This window comes from Aegilops tauschii, chromosome 7, assembly GCF_002575655.3.
Source record: "Aegilops tauschii subsp. strangulata cultivar AL8/78 chromosome 7, Aet v6.0, whole genome shotgun sequence".
Lineage (NCBI taxonomy): Eukaryota > Viridiplantae > Streptophyta > Magnoliopsida > Poales > Poaceae > Aegilops > Aegilops tauschii.
Window position 1 is genome coordinate 424553772 of NC_053041.3, and position 20587 is coordinate 424574358.

The window sequence follows — 20587 nt, forward strand, 5'->3', positions numbered from 1 at the left end:
TGGAGGTTGGAGACTCCTAGGCGGTAGGAGTCTTTCAGAGAGGAATCGACCATTGTGATTACCCCTGGAAAAGTTTGTGAGGGTTTGGAGACCACCCCAAGGTCTACCACTAGTGGTTGAGAAACGCCTCCGTGGTGTTGTCTCAAAGGGAGAATAGGGTGAGCCTTCGTGGCGTTGGTGTGCCCTCGTGGTAACATCCACCTCTCTAACGGTGACGTAGTTTCCCTCCAAGGAAGTGAACATCGGTATACATCCTCGTCTCCCGGAGTTGCGGTTATTCCTAACCCTAACTCTCTACTTGTGGTTACTTGTCTCTTAGCACTTACTTATATCATATTGTGCTTGCTTACTTACATACTTGTGTTACTTGTTTATCTTGCTTAGTTCTTAGCATCACATTTGCAATTGTTAGGCTCACTTTCATATTCCGCATTATTGCCTAAAATTGCTAAGTAATAATTAAAATTTGTAATTGTACCTATTCACCCCCCGCCCCTCTAGGTCCATCTTGATCCTTTCAATAGCATATTTTGAGACACTAAACAACATCACATTCAGAAGAGTAAATAGCATAAAACTATTACAATTCGGGTTAGCACTACTAGGAAAATGCTTATAGATAGAAGTCTAGCAGTAGCGTTTGTTTGGGCCCCCACGCTACTGGTAATTACCACTAGCTTTGGGTACAAAGCGCGCTACTGGTATGGCTTAGCAGCGGCGTTGGTTAGCATGGGCTGCGCTGCTGTTATGTGGGCCGCAGGGCTAAAAACGGTAGCCCACTTAGTTGTAGCACGGGCTAACCACCTGCGCTACAACTAGTGGGCTTAGCAGTAGCGCCGGCCCTTGCACAGCACTACTACTACAGCAAAAGAAAACCCATGCCCCCCGGCACCCTCATCACTTTCAATCGTTCCCCTCCGCTCGACGCCGCTACGGCTAGGGTTTCTTCCCCAGCCACCGCGCGCCACCGCCACCACCGCCGCAGGTAATGCTCCTCCCCCCTCTCGCCCCCCTCCGCTGCTCCTCCACCCTCTCGTCGCCCCCTGTGTCACCGCCCGCGAGCTCTGGCTGGTTTTGGCCGAGCACCCTCGATCCCCTCATCGGTCGCTGTCACCGCCCCCTCTCGTAGGAAAGTCACCGGCCTTCCCCCTCGTCAGCACCCCCGACCAAGGTCACCATGCCATCCCCCTCCTCATCAGCACCCCTCGAGGGATGCCCTAGCTAGATGCAGTGAGGGCTTATGGATTTTAGATGGATAGGCAGCGGCATAGTGAGGTGTAGTTCGTTACCTCTGAAGATTTGCCACAAACTAGCTAGATGCTTGGAAAGAAACGCACCCTTTTATTGTTATTTTTCTGTACATGGATAGCTAGATGCTTTTGTTTTTCTGTAATAAGTTATTTTTTGGCAAAATGTAGGTGCCAATTTAGTGGAAATGCTTTGGTAGGTGGTACCGTGATCTGGTAGATATTGGTTTTGATACAAGTACTTGGTTTGCAAGTGATAAGTTAATCCCAATTAAATTTGCCACTTGTTTTTTTAATCAGTTATCATAGGCAATAGGGGCCAAATTAGATGAAATGTTTTGGTAGGTGGTACCCTGATTTGGTAGATATTTGTGAAAAGTTTTTTCGGCAAAAGGTGCAACTGAAATGTTTTGGTAGGTGGTACCTTGTCATCTTATATGTTACTAGATCTTAGGATTATAATTGTCCATCAATTGCTTCTCGCGGAAGAATCTCATCTAGAGATCGGTGATATCCACGGCAGTTCTTGTAAATATTCTGTTTTCCGATTAAGATTGATGCATTGTACTGTAGCAACTCTGAAGGGTGTGCTCTCTAGCTAGCTAGCTTCTATAACAGTGAGTCTTGTTGGCTGATTTGGCATCTGCACATGTGTTAGTAAGTGTTGTCTAGCTAGCTGTTGAGTCTTGTTGTCTAACGATTGTAGTGTAGCAACTCTGAACGGTGAGTCTTGTAGCTAGCTGTTGGTTCTATTCTAGAAGGTGTTAGCAAGTTAATTGAGAACTTTATGTTACTGTTTTTCTTTCCTGCGAAGTGGATCGTTCATCCTTGCTCATATTGCTTTAGGGAAATGCCGCCACCACCACCATGTCGACTGTGCAAGTCAAGGTGCGCCAGCAGCCTTGCAACTGGCACGCTGTTCGGCATCTACTTCCAGTCGGGTTTTCTTCATGCGCGGTAACAAATTATATGAAACTTGTAACGACTATTTTGTTTTTAGTGTTATTGGCATTAATGCATTGTGTCATTTTGCTTTTTTTTACACAGACCATCCCATGCAATGTGAGGTTGAAATTCAACAAGCTGACCGGAGACACTTTGACCTTTGAGGCTCCGGGGGGGCCCTACACAATAGAGGTCGAGAAAGGATGCAATATATCGCAGATTGGAGGAGATGGATGGGTCCGTTTCCTCGCCCACATGGGTATCACTGGTGGTGAGTTGACCATCTTCTCCTTCAGAGCAGAAAGACCCAAGATGGTTGTCATCACTACTGCCGGATGCTGCTAACGCGACACTACGATCAGAGACCCTTCGAGAAACTGTGTGCGATGCAATAATCACAAACGGTGCTGTATGAAAACCGTCAGAAATGTATAAACGTTTGCGATGACGGATGCATCAAACACGGTTCAGGTTTTATTTGCGTGTGCGATGAAGGGCATACGGTTCAGTTCAATGAATTGTTTGCGATGAGGAGGAACAAAAGAAACGGGCAGCCAGATGGAGGCGTGTGCGATACACAGCATACGGTTCACTCGGATGAACTGTTTGTGATTAGGAAACACAAAAGAAACGGTCAGCCAGATCAAAGGTGTGTGCGATATACGGCATGCGGTTCACTCGGATGAACTGTTTGCGTTGAGACATGAGAACAGAAACAGTTCAAATGAACAAGATGTGTGTGACACAAGGCAAACAGGTCTGTAATCGGAGACGTGTGCGAAGACCGATAACAACATAGACAATTACTACTAACAAGCCGTGTGTGTTGAGAGCAAACTATTGCTGGTATACAATTGTGAGTGATTGATGAAAACATCACCTACGGGTTCCATTGTTTAGTCTGTGTGCGATGTGATTTTCTTTGTCCACACAACATCTACGCTCTGTCTATAGCATCAACATATATACTTAAAAAGACAGCATTGCATAACCAAATTAAGCATACAATTACACAAGTGACTACACACATAACATTTCCACACACCAAAGAAAGTAATTACATGCATACTAAAGTAGGAGAAACGAGGATCTAATCATCTACTTATTGTTGCAACGACACTTGCCATTGCTCTGCTTCCGGCTGGATCCCTGGCCGTTTTGGGGAAGGATGGACTTCCTCATGTCAACGATCCGCCTGTACATGACGTAGCTCGTGTACGCCTCCTTGGCCGCGTACACAACGTGAGCTTTGTCGAGTGTCTCCATCCAGGCCGAGTGCCAGGCATGCTTGTCCTTGTTGCACGAATCCTCCATGTCTCTGTAGTAGGGGTCGATGATGGCCTCGGCGAGGTCAACAGTGAGTCCTTCTCATGCTCCTTGCTGCCCCTGATCTTGTATTGGCCCTGGATGTCGACAAGATTCTGGCAGGCGATGCCCGAATTCTCGAGCGCCTTTACATCGTTGGTGATGTCCACCGTAGCGAACATGTAGTGGGGGTTGTTGACAAACCGCTCGCAAGGCCTTGTGGCCAGGCAGTAGTGGTAGACGAGGACGTGGTGGCGCACGCACATCTGGGCGATGGCGACCTTGGGATGAGACCCGGCACGAGCGCGGGTGTACTCGAGGTCGAACCCGACCACCTTGTACTTCTCCTCGGCAAGCAACAGCTCCATTATGTGGATGGAGTGCTCCGCCCAGACCGGGTCGTTGGTGTACACCACCGAGAGGTCCATGAACCTTTTGTGGGTGTCCACCATGGCACGCATGGTGAAATGCTGCTCGTCGTCAGCAGACGCTCTGAGCGTCATTGGAGCCGCACACGATACCCTGTAAGAATTTCTTGTGGTTGGTATGCTTCTTGCAATGGTGGGGCGCGATCGAAAGGTTGAAGAGACACAAGGGTAGTTTAAATGGCCGTTGTAATAAATGGGGGCCGGCCGGCCTGTAATCGTCATGTCTTGTCACGGCGTTCATAGCGGAGGATTCCAGAATCCAGCGCACGCTTGACAACATCACACCCCAGGCATGGGCTCGAAGAGCCTGTTCCCGCATTACCGTGATGTTTACCGCACAAGCTTCCCGCCCGACTAGTTTGGCCACGCGTCGGCTAGAAGAGGGACAAATCGTGGGCGTTTATTGGCAAAAAGCTTTGTAAAAATGAAGTGTGTGGAATGACTTCGGTCATAAGTTTACCCTTGGGTGATGAGGTCAAAGTTACACAGAAGGGTGATGATGGAGACTCGAGTGCGATAATTAATTCTACGCTCTACAGTGCACGCGATGGAAGAAACCAACTGTGTGCAATATTGTCGAAGATCGCAGTCGAGTTAGCTATACAGATCGTGTGCTGTGAATCGACAAGGTAAACTGATTCGAGAATGGTTAATAAAATCTAAGACCATTGCATATTAAGGTCAAAATAGTGCTAGCAATATACGAGTCTCATACGATGCCATTTCAACGATTGTACCACAAAAGCTCGAAATGTTACAAGGTTCAAATTCCAGAGTTATATGGCTCAAATTCGAAGATTACAAGGTTCAAACTGATATTAGAAATGATATTTAGCTCATCAGCTGCAAACGCTCGCGCAGATGCGCTGAACATGGATATCAGAGAGGTTCAAACTAATATCACCGCTTCTAAGTCTGGCTTCGAAACCTCACAATTTTTGCAAAGGGGTCAGCCACTGAGAAGTCATGTATGGGGTTGACCCGATGACTTCCGATTACTCTGTCATCTGAGTTCCAAAATGAAATTCAGCATTTTTGGAGCCTACTCCATTCTACCACAGGCGCCGGCGCTAATCAACAGACCATTCATTTTTGCGAAATAAATATAGGGCAAACCTCATTTCCTTCAGCACCCTTGCTTTGAGAACAAAGAACCTGGCAAATATAATCTCCGGTAGGGTCCCTCGGTAGGAGTTCAAAGTAATTTCTGAGAGATGCAGATCTAGGCATTCGACGTGATTGTTATATTGTATCACATTATCCACCACTGGGCCTAATCTTATCTGCAAAAGAAGAAAACGTGTTAGTGCCTACATGCAGTTTTGAACATTACTACATGCCTAGCTATTTGGTTTGCAGGATTTGTAAAATGCACTAACATGCCATCTTCGATCTGACATGATTAACATGGGCATTTGATTACATTCTAGAAAAATGTAGCCTTCTTCACAAGAGGTTGGAGTGGATGAAAAGTTCCCTAAGAAAACTAGTACAGATGAATCCAAAGGAGAAAGCTTACTGAATGTAACCATATGGATCAAGCAACCAATATGGGGGGCATGTATGTACTGAAATCCTCCAAAAGAACCTTCAGAAATTGTAGTACATTGTCATTGTAAACTTGGAAAAGGTGTCACAAATTGAACTCAACAGGAAAGGAACATCACCTCGATATATAGCTTCTCCAGGCACGGAAAGCATCTCAGGAAACTGACAACTTGCTCCAGGTCAGGCCCGATAGATTCTAGTGCCAAGACCTTCACTGTGCGCAGTTTCGGGGTCAAGCTTGTCGGAATCATTTCCTGAATGACAAACGAACAAACATCTTCAAAATTAGAAATAATGTCAATTTCTAGAAGGAGAGGTAGAAGGCGGCTGTTGTACCTGAACGGGTGTGGATCCAATAACAAGTTTGGAGTATTTGTCAGACGAGTAGCCCACCACTGTCAATTTTGGCGCAGAAATGACATCGATTCTTGTTGGACCTTCTTGATCAACTACAAATAATCTCTCAAGTGCAGGTGTGTCCTGGATGACCATACCGTGGTCCACCTTTTGTGATGTCTTCCTGCTGCACCAGCAACACACATAAATAGTCTGGAGAGTCATGGAGGTGATGTCGAAGGTACTCAACCCATTGATCGCCTGAAGACAAAGGTACTCGAGTGCAGTACAGCCACCGAGCAGGCGCTCCATGTCACCCTTTGAGAGGTAGATGGCGACGAGCTCGAGGTGCTTCAGTCGTGGTAGAATAAGAGCGCGCGTGTCATTAAGGGGCGGGAAATGGCAGTTGCTGAACTTGGCGACGCACAGCGTGGGCTGGAGGCGGAGCGCGGACGTTGGCAGCGACCGCATATGCCCGTCATCAAAAGTGAGGTCCTCGAGCTGATCTAGGGTGGGGAAACGGAACCAGTCATCAAGCTTTGCTCGTTCCTTGCCGTTGGAATGGAACTTGCCTATTCTAAGGCCTTTGGTTGGGCCAAGGTGACCACCAAGGATCTTGGAAAGCGCATCCAAGCTTTTGCGATTGCCATGGCAGAGCTCGTGGGTGTCGATGAGGTCGAGAGGGCTAGAGTTCCATAGGGGGTGCCACCGCCGGGTAAGGAGGGTTGTCCGCGCCCCATATTTGATTGGGTGGAGGGAGATGATGACTCTCAACATATCATCGGGGAGGCTGCTGATTAAGTCTAGGCCTGCTGGAGTCGCTTGCGGTTCTAGCTTGCCCCGCCTCTACTTGTTGGCAGCCCTGTTCTCCACCTCCGGAGTCTCCTTGTCAGCGGCGCTTTCTGATAGAAATGGGAGTACAGGGAATATTTAGTTAAAACAGGGCAATAGAAAAGTGTATTGGTAACTAGAAGTTATTAGGTAGGGATATAGTAAGAAAAGGGAATAACAATTGGTTTCTTAAATACTACACAATTCATTTGACATTGCTGGGTAAGTCAACATATGCAGATAGTTGAAACGAAAACTTACTTTGGACAAAGTATGGACAGATGATTTTGTCGGGGAAGTTAGCATATATCTCATGACCAGGCCCTTCTATGTGGAGTGCAATTTTAGTGCCAGCTTTTAGTACATAAAACTTTGCAATTTCATTCCAAAAGTCAGTGCCAAAATAGGAGTCACCACGTTCATCAAGTCTTACAGTAGCAACGATTGTAAATCCATGGTTTGTGTGCAGTATGACATTCATGGAGCCTTGATGTATGTAAAGGGAAAAATTGTGCACTACATAATCTGTTGCATAGCGAGGGATGTCCTGTAGAAAATGGTAGGATTGTTAAAGAAATATGGTAACATGCAAATATGGGCCCAAATTGAAAGAATTGTACAGCAGTTGAAATCGACGGACAAAAGTCTATAATTAAACAGATAGGGTAAACATGATGTCATGGAAATATGAGAGTAATCGAAAGAACAATACATCATTAATTTGCCTAATATAGAAAGAAGTGGGGAAAAATCCCCTTTGACGTATATGGTGCATGTGGCACCTTTTATCCAAATGTAGCAATAATTAGAATATGTTCAGGAAAGTAGGCCATGCCAACCGATTTAGGGTGAGATTGAACATACCGCGCGCGTCCTCAAGTTATCTGGTACGATGAGATGGAATCTCTGGCGGCGGTCGCCAAGTCCTGAAGTGTCGGCGCACTGTACATTCTATGAATGAAAGAAAACCCTCAAATCAGCTCGAATAAAAATGAATTCACGGCGATTTCCGCCGGGTGATTAAAGGAGGCAGATGAACTGGGATAAGAGATGGGATAATATCTCGTTAAATTAGTTACCTGGTCGTCCATGAGAAAGAACCCTCAGTATGCCAGATTCCCCAACCGAGCGGAGCTAGGTCGACCGCGAGCAGCGTCGAGAAAGTAGATGGGGATAGGCGGCGGTAAGCGGAAGTGGCGAAATGCGGTGGGCTTTGCCAGCAGCTTGGCGGTAGCGGCATGCGTCGAGCTAAGTGTTTACCACCGCGATAGGCGGTGCCATGGCATAGACGCGGAGAAGCTTGTGCAGGTGTGAATGGGGAACGTACCGGAGGGGCCAAGGGGGTGGCGGGCGGGGGTGAGGGTTTTTGTGACGTGGGGATGGTGAGGGTTTTCTTTTTTCTTTTTTGAATTGGGTGGTGAGGTTTTTCTGGCCCACAAAGAATTTTGTGGGCGACAGTTTGCTAGAGCAGACCGTGTGTGATTGACGTAGCAGGAAAAATGAAAGTCATTGCACACGGTTCCAATTTTGGGAACCGTGTGTGATTGATGTACTAGCTCCGTCCTGGTTTATTGGTCCCCGTTGTAATTTTTACCAAAATTTGGCAAAATATTTAGCATACTCAGACATAGATAATAAGCGTACACGTACATAAGCATAGTTCAACCATAAGTACATATTTTCAACCGTCATTAAGCATACTCAAGCGTACATAGTTCGATCCATCCCACATCTCATCTCACATGCGGCCGGCACGATCCTGAAGCTTCTCCAGGTACTCGGCGTACGCGCCGCGCGCCACCCTGCGAGAATACTTCAGCTTGAAGGAGCCAACGACCCGTCCTCTTGCATGCGCCAGAACACTTAGATACGCGTCATGAATCTTGTGGTTGCAAAATGGGCATCCAAAGCCGTCGTTCCAGGTCCTAATACGCCTGTTATGCATTCCCGCATAAAGCTCCCTCAGGATTCGCCTCTTGTACCTCCTCTGGGCATCTTCATCCTCGCTGTCCACATCGTCAGACAACACCTATACAAATAGTAAAACAAATTTGGCATCAAATCACTGATTACATGCCGTGAAATAGGATTAGGAATTTATGGCTATTTATTTATACATATCCAGAGATTATGGTTCGATTTTTAAGCACAGTCGTCTATGTACAGACCAATCTTGAAGAAAATAATGGCACAAACATAGGTAGGTCATTCAAAATCAATTGTCAAGTCCTGGCTAGGATATATTAGCACGAACACTAACCCTAGTCGGATTACTAGCAGAAATCATTTGCACATATGAAACAACTAATCACTTATCACCTGTACCATTCAAACAATCAATACACTACACGGATCTAACGAAACTTACTCAGATTTCATGGATTGGGAGAACATAACCACAGGATTTCTATTCCAAAAAGGGGGAGGCAGGAGTAACCAGAGAAACCCTATGATCTATTTGACACATAAATGGGTATAGATGACTAACCAGCTGTCCGTCGTCGTTGGAGTCGTCGCCGGAGTGGTCGTCGGAGTCGTTGCCGGAGTGGTCGTCGGAGTCGGTGTGGAACTCCGCCTCCGGCTGTGGAAGCTCGACGCCGTCGACGATGTCAGGGTGCAGCGATAACTCGCCGGTGGTGACGCCAACCTCTGTCTCCATCTCCACACCGTGCTCTGGTGCTTTAGCAGCCCCAGCGTCGCCACTCCCTCCGATGGGGCACTTCGGCGGCATCCTCATACACTGACGGCTTTGAGGACTGAGAGCGGCGTCGAGGATGCAAGCGGAGAGAGAGAATTGTGTGTGCGTAGCGAGGATGGGGGGTGCGGACGCTCGAGCGCACCATTAATATGGAGTAGTGGGAGTTGTGGGAGAGAGGCGGGCGACGGTCAAACCGATGGCTCGCCTCCCGGTGAGCCTGCGCACCGGACTACTGGCATGCCTACAAAAGTTTCACACAGCTACTCGCACGCCTCCCGATGACACTGCATAGCAAGCATGCCTCCGTCAATTCACACACCTGCACGCACGCCTCCCCGTATGCCTGCGCGGCGGACTGCTCGCATGCGTCCCGTCAACTCACGCCTGCTCGCAAGCCACACGGGTCGCACAGCGGCATGTATATTATTTTCTATTTGGATGATTAATGCTGCCGCTTTATTGCTTAACCGAAGCATGGCACGTATCCATTGTTGGTCTAACCCTCACGGTTCGAATAAATAATCTGTTTAGGATATTGGTTCCCAATTATTAATAATCTCCTATCTGTAATTAGATAAAGATTACATCAAAACTGGTCTCAAATTTGACAAAAAAAAGTACAATGCCGCTTTGTATTGGTGTCCATATGACAACACGATAAGTTTCATGAACTTCAAATAAGTTTTGGATGTACTAGAATTTAAAAATCAAGATTCTCAATGTTTGAAATTTGTTGCATGGGGAGTAAACATGCACCCAGTGAGACACATGTGTTTTTGCAATCCATTTAGGTGCACTGTCACGTGTGCATGTAGCTCAAATTTGATTTTTGCACATTATACCCATAGAAAATCAATCAATCAATGTACTAAAATGTCTTAATGATCTCTGTGATTTTTTTGAAATTAAAACGTCCCTCCTTTGGTAACATGTATGTTCACCGCGGGATAATTAATTTAACATGCATCGTAGTTGAGGTGGATTCGCGGTGTGTGGGTGGGTGTGTGCGTCTGGGGGTGGCGGGTGGCTCGCAGTACACTACGAGTTGTGAGCCACCGTGTGGGTTGGCCGTTTTGTTAGGCAGGCTGGTGCCACATCAGAGTCGTGAAATCATTATTTAAAACATTACACAACCCTTTCATACATAAATGTTTTGCCACATGCAGTCGATGGTTGTCCTACACGACACTCGATACTCGCGTGTGACGCTTTCTGTGGGCCCGCGAGGTCGTCGTCCATCACTTTGACGAACAGCCGGTAGTGAGGTTAATTTGACTAGCAAGGTAGAATCTTTTTTGTTTGTGTTATGGTGGTATATTGTACGCGTCGAAGAGGTGGGAGGGGACTACCATATATACTATATGTATGCGTCCGTGAACAAGTACACCTCTCTCAGTGTCGGGACTTTTTGGTTACCGAGGCACGTGCCACATCAAAATTGTGAAATTGGTTATTCAAACATCACACAACACCTTTTTGGGCCACATGCATATATATCCTAGTTAGGACACTCACGTGTGACGCACCATCTGTGGGCCCACGAGGCCATCGTCGAGGCATGCATGCATGCATCACTTTGACCTACATCGGGAGAGGTTAATTAATTTCACCATCGATGAGGATTCTTTTGGGTTGTACATATATTACGGCAGGAGCATATAGTATGCGGTGAAGAGGGGGAAGGGGACCATCATATGTAGTACGCTTGATGTGAACCTCGCTCTATGTGGGTGCATGGTTTACGGTTTTTGAGGCATGTGGCACATCAAAGTTGTGCATTTTGGGTATTCAACATATATATGTTTGGCCCACATGCAAAGCAGTGGTGGTTGTCCTCTCGCACCCACTTAAGCGGTTATCAGTGATATCGATGCTTTCCATCTGTGGGCCCGCTTGGTCCATCACTTCTTTTTGCCTGACAACAAGAGAGGTTAATTTGACTTAGGAGGGAATTATTATTTTTGCTCTGGGACGACATGCATGATACACTTTGAGCACACACACATGCATGTGTACGCATGAATCCCTCCCATTGAGTCGAATTGGCTAGTACAACGACACCATCATGAACCGATCTCACTCTGTGTGGGGAGCTAGTGTACGATTTTTGACACACGCGCCACATCAATGTTGTGTATTCAAACATGCATGCACGCATCACCTCCATACATATGCATGTAGTGGTTGCTTTCGAACGATACACTCCCTCGCGTGGTTATCGGTGACAAGCCTATATATTCTTGGGCCCGCGTGGACATGCATGATCACCTTGACCAACAACAAGATAGGTTACCATGGCGGATTCTTCATTTGGTTCGTGTTATCATAGTATAGGTCATGGTGAGAGTCAGACCTAATTAAGTTTGAGCGCATATACTATGCACGCATGCATGCATATATGAATCCCTGTCGTTGGTTTGAAGTGTGGTGTAACATACATATGTATCGTCAACCTAGCCCTCACTCAGTGTGGGGATTTCTAGTTCGAAATCACGGTGCCACATCAAAGTTGTTCCATTGTTACTCAAAAACACACCTCTTGATACATATGTTTGGGCCACACGCATGCAGTGGTTGTCTTTGGGGACTAGCTACTTGCGTGATTATTGGCGAGCTAGCCCATCTCCGGGGTCGCATGGACGGCCATCACTTTGAGCAACACCAAGAGAGAGGTTGTACGACCAAGGTGGATTATTCTTGGTCCGTTTTATGATCCATCTTGGTGAGATATATGCCTCTCTGGCCCACCGAATGAAAGTGTGTGTGTGGGGGGCTGCTACATCGCACTTTGCTAGGTGAACCTCGGTTGGGGGGCATGCATTCATAGCTTAATTAGGATTCCCTTCATGGCGACACGAGGGGGGTGGGGGCTGCTAGCTACTTCGCACTTTGCTAGGTGAACCTCGGTTGGGGGGAGGGGGGCATGCTCATAGCTTAGGATTCCCTTCGCGCCGACAGGAGGGGGGCTGCTAGCTACTTCGCACTTTGCTAGGTGAACCTCGGTTGGGGGGGCATGTGCATTCATAGCTTAGGATTCCCTTCGTGCCGACACGAGGGAGGGATGGCTGCTAGCTACTTTGCACTTTGCTAGGGTGAACCTCGGCTGGGGGAGGGCATGCATTCATAGCTTAGGATTCCCTTCGTGCTGACACGAGGGAGGGGTCTGCTAGCTACTTCGCACTTTGCTAGGCGAACCTCGGTTGGGGGGGATGTGCATTCATAGCTTAGGATTCCCTTCGTGCTGACATGAGGGAGGGGTGGCTGCTAGCTACTTTGCACTTTGCTAGGGTGAACCTCGGTTGGGGGGGAGGGCATGCATTCATAGCTTAGCTAGGATTCGCTTCGTGCCGACACGAGGGAGGGGGGCTGCTAGCTACTTTGCACTTTGCTAGGTGAACCTCGGTTGGGGGGCATGCATTCATAGCTTAGGAATCCCTTCGTGCCGACACGAGGGAGGGGGGCTGCTAGCTCTACTTCACACTTTGCTAGGTGAACCTCGGTTGGGGGGCATGCATTCATAGCTTAGGATTCCCTTCGTGCCGACACGAGGGAGGGGGGCTGCTAGCTACTTTGCACTTTGCTACGGTGAACCTCGGTTGGGGGGCATGCATTCATAGCTTAGGATTCCCTTCGTGCCGACAAGAGGGAGGAGGGGGGTTGCTAGCTACTTCGCACTTTGATAGGTGAACCTCGGTTGAGGGGGAGGGGGCATGCATTCATAGCTTAGGATTCCCTTCGTGCCGACACGAGGGGGGATGGGGGCAAGCAATACCGTGCGCTTTGCGAGAGAGGTGCCACATCGAAGTTGCATTTGGTATTTGAAAATCAAACCACCCTTTTGATACATAAATTTGGTCCACATTCAAGTGTGTTCATGTTCTGACCCTCTCACGCGTCATTTTTCGCCAAATTTATGAACATTAGACAAGTCGGATGACGCAACAGACACGGTTCACTCAAACTAACCGTGTGCCACGACGGTGCACCTATCACGCACACATCCGCATAGTACATTGGGCTCCACGAGGCTCCCCTTCTCAAAAATATCTGCCCGCCTCGAGGGTTTTTCTGTTTCATAACACACGGTTGTTATCTCCGGACCGTGTGCGATGTTTCTTGTTCCCAATCCTGCCTGCATCCCTAGAAAATATCTGCCCGGCTCGAGGGTTTTTCTGTTTCATAACACACGGTTGTTATCTCCGGACTGTATGCGATGCACTATCATCAAAATTTTCAATAGCCCGGCACTTGACTCCCACGTAGTAAAATTTTTAGTACCCGCGTCATTTCCTCAAACACCCCGCCCCCCCCCCCCTCCACAGACACACACACACCAAAACCTCCCCGGGCGTGCGTGCGCGCACACACACACACACCCTCCCTCGCTCGAAACCCTAGCAAAGTCCCCGTCGCCGCTGCCGCCGCCGCCGCCGTCGCAAGGCCTCCATTGTCAACATCTGCCAGTTTGCCCGTGCAGCTTACGCACCGATCTCCATACCCAGGCCGCCCTGAGTTTCTTAGATGACGCCTGCCAAACGCCCCCTTTCCTATAGATCCCCATCCCCATCCCCCACTCCAGAGCGTCGCAGCCTAAGCCCGGCTACGCTTCCCGTGGAGCTCAAGGAGCGACTGGCCCAAAAGAGGTGTATAGCTGTCTCTTCGCCCGACGTCGCCGAGGAAGCTGACGACCATTACTGGCGGCAGGCACTCAAGCAGTGGGCTAGAGTATGCGGGCATGTCTCGTCCGCCGGCTACGACATCGAGGTCATCGACAGCGACACTCTGAGGCGGGCTATGTCACAGGTTAAGTGGCCCACTGCTACCTCTTGAGCATGCGTTGGTTTTCCCTTGAAGAGGAAAGGGTGATGCAGCAAAGTAGCGTAAGTATTTCCCTCAGTTTTTGAGAACCAAGGTATCAATCCAGTAGGAGGCCACACACAAGTCCCTCGTACCTACACAAACAAATAAGAACCTTGCAACCAACGCGACAAAGGGGTTGTCAATCCCTTCATGGCCACTTGCAAAAGTGAGATCTGATAGAGATGATAAGATAATATTTTTGGTATTTTTATGATAAAGATTAAAAGTAAAGATTGCAAAATAAACAGCGACAGAAATAGCTAGTTGACGGAAGATTGATATGATGGAGAATAGACCTGGGGGCCATAGGTTTCACTAGTGGCTTCTCTCAAGATAGCATAAGTATTACGGTGGGTGAACAAATTACTGTCGAGCAATTGATAGAAAAGTGCTTAATTATGAGAATATCTAGGCATGATCATGTATATAGGCATCATGTCCGTGACAAGTAGACTGACTCCTGCGTGCATCTACTACTATTACTCCACACATCGACCGCTATCCAGCATGCATCTAGAGTATTAAGTTCATAAGAACAGAGTAATGCATTAGGCAAGACGACATGATGTAGAGGGATAAACTCAAGCAATATCATATAAACCCCATCTTTTTATCCTCAATGGCAACAATACAATACGTGTCATTTCCCCTTCTGTCACTGGGATCAAGCAACGCAAGATTGAACCCAAAGCTAAGCACTTCTCCGAAAGATCAATCTAGTAGGCCAAACCAAACTGATAATTCGAAGAGACTTGCAAAGATAACCAATCATATATAAAAGAATTCAGAGGAGATTCAAATATTGTTCATAGATAATCTTGATCATAAACCCACTATTCATCGGATCTCGACAAACACACCGCAAAAAGAGTTACATCGAATAGATCTCCAAGAAGATCGAGGAGAACTTTGTATTGAGATCCAAAGAGAGAGAAGAAGCCATCTAGCTAATAACTATGGACCCGAATGTCTGTGGTAAACTACTCACACATTATCGGAGAGGCTATGGTGTTGATGTAGAAGCCCTACGTGATCGATCCCCCCTCCGGCGGAGCGCCGGAAAAGGCCCCAAGATGGGATCTCATGGGTACAGAAGGTTGCGGCGGTGGAAATAGGGTTTTGTGGTGCTCCTTGTTGGTTTCAGGGTATATGGGTATATATAGGAGGAAGAAGTAGGTCGGTGGAGCTGCGAGGGGCCCACGAGGGTGGGGGCGCGCCTAGGGGGGCAGGCGCGCCTCCCTTCCTCGTGGCCTCCTCGTTGATTTCTTGACGCTACTCCAAGTCCTCTGGATCACGTTTGTTCCAAAAATAACTCTCCCGAAGGTTTCATTCCGTTTGGACTCCGTTTGATATTCCTCTTATGCGAAACACTGAAACAGGCAAAAAAACAGCAATTTGCACTGGGCCTTGGGTTAGTAGGTTAGTCCCAAAAATAATATAAAAGTGTATAATAAAGCCCATTAAACATCCAAAACAGAATATATAATAGCACAGAACAATCAAAAATTATAGATACGTTGGAGACGTATCAAGCATCCCCAAGCTTAATTCCTGCTCGTCCTCGAGTAGGTAAATGATAAAAAACAGAATTTTTGATGTGGAATGCTACCTAGCATATTTCTCAATGTAATTTTCTTCATTGTGGCATGAATGTTCAGATCCGAAAGATTCAAGACAAAAGTTTAATATTGACATGAAAATAATAATACTTCAAGCATACTAACAAAGCAATCATGTCTTCTCAAAATAACATGGGGAAAGAAAATTATCCCTACAAAATCCTATAGTCTGGCTATGCTCTATCTTCATCACACAAAGTATTTAATCATGCACAACACCTATGACAAGCCAAGAAATTGTTTCATACTTTTGATGTTCTCAAACTTTTTCAACCTTCACGCAATACATGAGCGTGAGCCATGGACATAGCACTATATGTGGAATAGAATGGTGGTTGTGGAGAAGACAAAAAAGGAGAAGATAGTCTCACATCAACTAGGCGTATTAATGGGCTATGGAGATGCCCATCAATAGATATCAATGTGAGTGAGTAGGGATTGCCATGCAACGGATGCACTAGAGCTATAAGTGTATGAAAGCTCAACAAAGGAAACTAAGTGGGTGTGCATCCAACTGGCTTGCTCACGAAGACCTAGGGCAGTTTTGAGGAAGCCCATCATTGGAATATACAAGCCAAGTTCTATAATGTAAAATTCCCACTAGTATATGAAAGCGACAACATAGGAGACACTCTATCACGAAGATCATGGTGCTACTTTGAAGCACAAGTGTGGAAAAGGATAGTAACATTGTCCCATCTCTCTTTTTCTCTCATTTTTTTATTTGGGCCTTATTCTTTTTTTGGCCTCTTTTCTTTCTCTCTTTTTTTTCTTTTCGTCCGGAGTCTCATCCCGACTTGTGGGGGAATCATAGTCTCCATCATCCTTTCCTCACTTGGGACAATGCTCTAATAATGACGATCATCACACTTTTATACAACTCAAAGATTACATCTCAATACTTAGAACAAAATATGACTCTATGTGAATGCCTCCGGCGGTGTACCGGGATATGCAATGAATCAAGAGTGACATGTATGAAAGAATTATAAAGGTGGCTTTGCCACAAATACGATGTCAACTACATGATCATGCAAAGCAATATGACAATGATGGAACGTGTCATAACAAACGGAACGGTGGTAAGTTGCATGGCAATATATCTCGGAATGGCTATGGAAATGCCATAATAGGTAGGTATGGTGGCTGTTTTGAGGAAGGTATATGGTGGGTGTATGATACCGGCGAAAGGTGCGCGGTATTAGAGAGGCTAGCAATGGTGGAAGGATGAGAGTGCGTATAATCCATGGACTCAACATTAGTCATAAAGAACTCACATACTTATTGCAAAAATCTATTAGTTATCGAAACAAAGTACTACGCGCATGCTCCTAGGGGGATATATTGGTAGGAAAAGACCATCGCTCGTCCCCGACCGCCACTCATAAGGAAGACAATCAATAAATAAATCATGCTCCGACTTCATCACATAACGGTTCACCATACGTGCATGCTATGGGAATCACAAACTTTAGAACAAGTATTTATCAAATCCACAACAACTCAACTAGCATGACTCTAATATCACCATCTTCATATCTCAAAACAATCATCAAGTATCAAACTTCTCTTAGTATTCAATGCACTTATATGAAAGTTTTTATTATATCCATCTTGGATGCCTATCATATTAGGACTAATTTAGCCAAAGCAAACTACCATGCTGTTCTAAAAGACTCTCAAAATAATATAAGTGAAGCATGAGAGATAAATAATTTCTATAAAATAAAACCACCACCGTGCTCTAAAAGATATAAGTGAAGCGCTAGAGCAAACTTGTTTAGCTCAAAAGATATAAGTGAAGCACATAGAGTATTCTAATAAATTCCGATTAATGTGTGTGTCTCCCAAAAGGTGTGTACAGCCAGGATGATTGTGGTGAACTAAAAAGCAAATACTCAAATCATACAAGAAGCTCCAAGCAAAACACATATCATGTGGTGAATAAAAATATAGCTCCAAGTAAAGTTACCGATGGACGAAGACAAAAGAGGGGATGCCTTCCGGGGCATCCCCAAGCTTAGGATTTTTGGTTGTCCTTGGATTTTACCTTGGGGTGCCTTGGGCATCCCCAATCTAAGGCTCTTGCCACTCCTTGTTCCATAATCCATCAAATCTTTACCCAAAACTTGAAAACTTCACAACACAAAACTTAACAGAAAAATCTCGTGAGCTCCGTTAGCGAAAGAAAACAAAACACCACTTCAAGGTACTGTAATGAACTCATTATTTATTTATATTGGTGTTAAACCTACTGTATTCCAACTTCTCTATGGTTCATAACCTCCGATACTAGCCATAGATTCATCAAAATAAGCAAACAACACACGAAAAACAGAATCTGTCAAAAACAGAACAGTCCGTAGTAATCTGTATCAAACGCATACTTCTGGAACTCCAAAAATTCTAAAATAAATTGCTGGACGTGAGGAATTTATCTATTAATCATCTGCAAAATAATCAACTAAATAGCACTCTCCAGTAAAAAGTTGTATCTAATCTCGTGAGCGCTAAAGTTTCTGTTTTTTTACAGCTAGATCAAAAAGACTTCACCCAAGTCTTCCCAAAGGTTCTACTTGGCACAAACACTAATTAAAACATAAAAACACATCTAACAAGAGGCTAAATCAAATACTTATTACTAAACATAACCAAAAATCAAGAAACAAAAATAAAATTGGGTTGCCTCCCAACAAGCGCTATCGTTTAACGCCCCTAGCTAGGCATAAAGGCAACGATAGATCTAGGTATTGTCATCTTTGGCATGCAATTCTTCAATAGAAAACTTATAACCCTTAGGAGTTTCCTTATTTTTATTAATGATCAAACTCCTAGGCAAGAAATCAAGAAAATCATTTGTAGCAAAATGTTCCTTAATGATAGCGAGAAAGTTGGGATGAACACTTATGGATTTGAGATCCGCATTTCCCTTACTAGAAGTTTCACCCTTATTTTTAGGAACACACATCAATTTGGAAATTTTAGAATTAAGAGGTTTTAGAGTATTTTTCATAGAATAAAAGGCAGACCCTAAGTTGGTAATAATATCCTCAATTTTATCAATTCTTGTAGAATCTTGATCTATCTTTTCGTTAACTATGGGCTCCTTTTCTTTAAAAAATTTAAGAGCAACTCCTACCTTAGATCCGTATTGGGTAATTTGGTTGTGGATCTTTTTATCCAAATTTTCAATCAACTCTGTAGTGGCAACTTTATTTTCAATAATTTCAAGCCTTTACATCACATGTTCCAAAGTTAAAATAGTTCCATTAACCAAAAGAGGTGGTGGGCCAAACAAATCTAACATAGCATTATAAGAATCAAAAGTATGGCTACCCAAGAAATTCCCTCCGGTAATGGTATCAAGAATATATCTATTCCAAGGAGTGATGCCTACATAAAAATTGCGAAGAAGAACGGAAGTAGATTGCTTCCTAGTAGATCTATTTTGAGCATTGCAAATTCTGTACCAAGCATCTTTTAGATTTTCTCCCTCCCTTTGTTTAAGATTAAGAACTTCATTCTCGGGAGAAAAAGGAGCAGATAAAGGACTCGCCATGACGGCACACGGGACACAAGAAGCAAGCGAAAAAGAGGCGAATGGAAAGAGAGGGCGAATAAAACGGCAAGGGTGAAGTGGGGGAGAGGAAAACGAGAGGCAAATGGCAAATAATGTAATGCGAGGGATAAGGGTTTGTGATGGGTACTTGGTATGTCTTGACTTGTGCGTAGACTCCCCGGCAATGGCACCAGAAATGGCTCGTTGTTGGGAGATCAAATCTTGACTTGACTTGGTGTACACCTCCCCGGCAACGGCACCAGAAATCCTTCTTGCTACCTCTTGAGCACTGCGTTGTTTTTCCCTTGAAGAGGAAAGGGTGATGCAGTAAAGTAGCGTAAGTATTTCCCTCAGTTTTTGAGAACCAAGGTATCAATCCAGTAGGAGGCCACACGCAAGTCCCTCGTACCTACACAAACAAATAAGAACCTTGAAACCAACGTGATAAAGGGGTTGTCAATCCCTTGACGGCCACTTGCAAAAGTGAGATCTGATAGATATGATAAGATAATATTTTTGGTATTTTTATGATAAAGATTAAAAGTAAAGATTGCAAAACAAACGGCGACAGAAATAGCTAGTTGACGGAAGATTGATATGATGGAGAATAGACCCGGGGGCCATAGGTTTCACTAGTGGCTTCTCTCAACATAGCATAAGTATTACGGTGGGTGAAGAAATTACTGTCGAGCAATTGATAAAAAAGTGCATAATTATGAGAATATCTAGGCATGATCATGTATATAGGCATCACGTCCGTGACAAGTAGACCAACTCCTGCCTGCATCTACTACTATTACTCCACACATCAACCGCTATCCAGCATGCATATTTTTTTAGAAAAGGAGGATGACCCCCGGCCTCTGCATCTGGGAGATGCATGCGGCCACTGTATTGAGTATTCTTGAGGACCTTACAAAGTATTACAACAATATGCCTGAATCCGCCATCTTGGAAACATTTGCCGCTACTCCTATCCAAATGATGAAGGCGTGCTAGCTGGGCCACTACCCAGACCACTCATCAAAGCCTAACATCAAAATGATGAAGGGGTGCTAGCTGGGCCACTACCCAGACCACTCACCTAAGCCTAACATCAAAAGCCGGAAGCCCCAGCCGAGCCACATACCGGGTCTGGGGTACAAACCGGTCCGACGCACTCGTGTGTCGTCGCCGCCATCTTCCACAGGTCCGTCTTCGAAGAAAATATT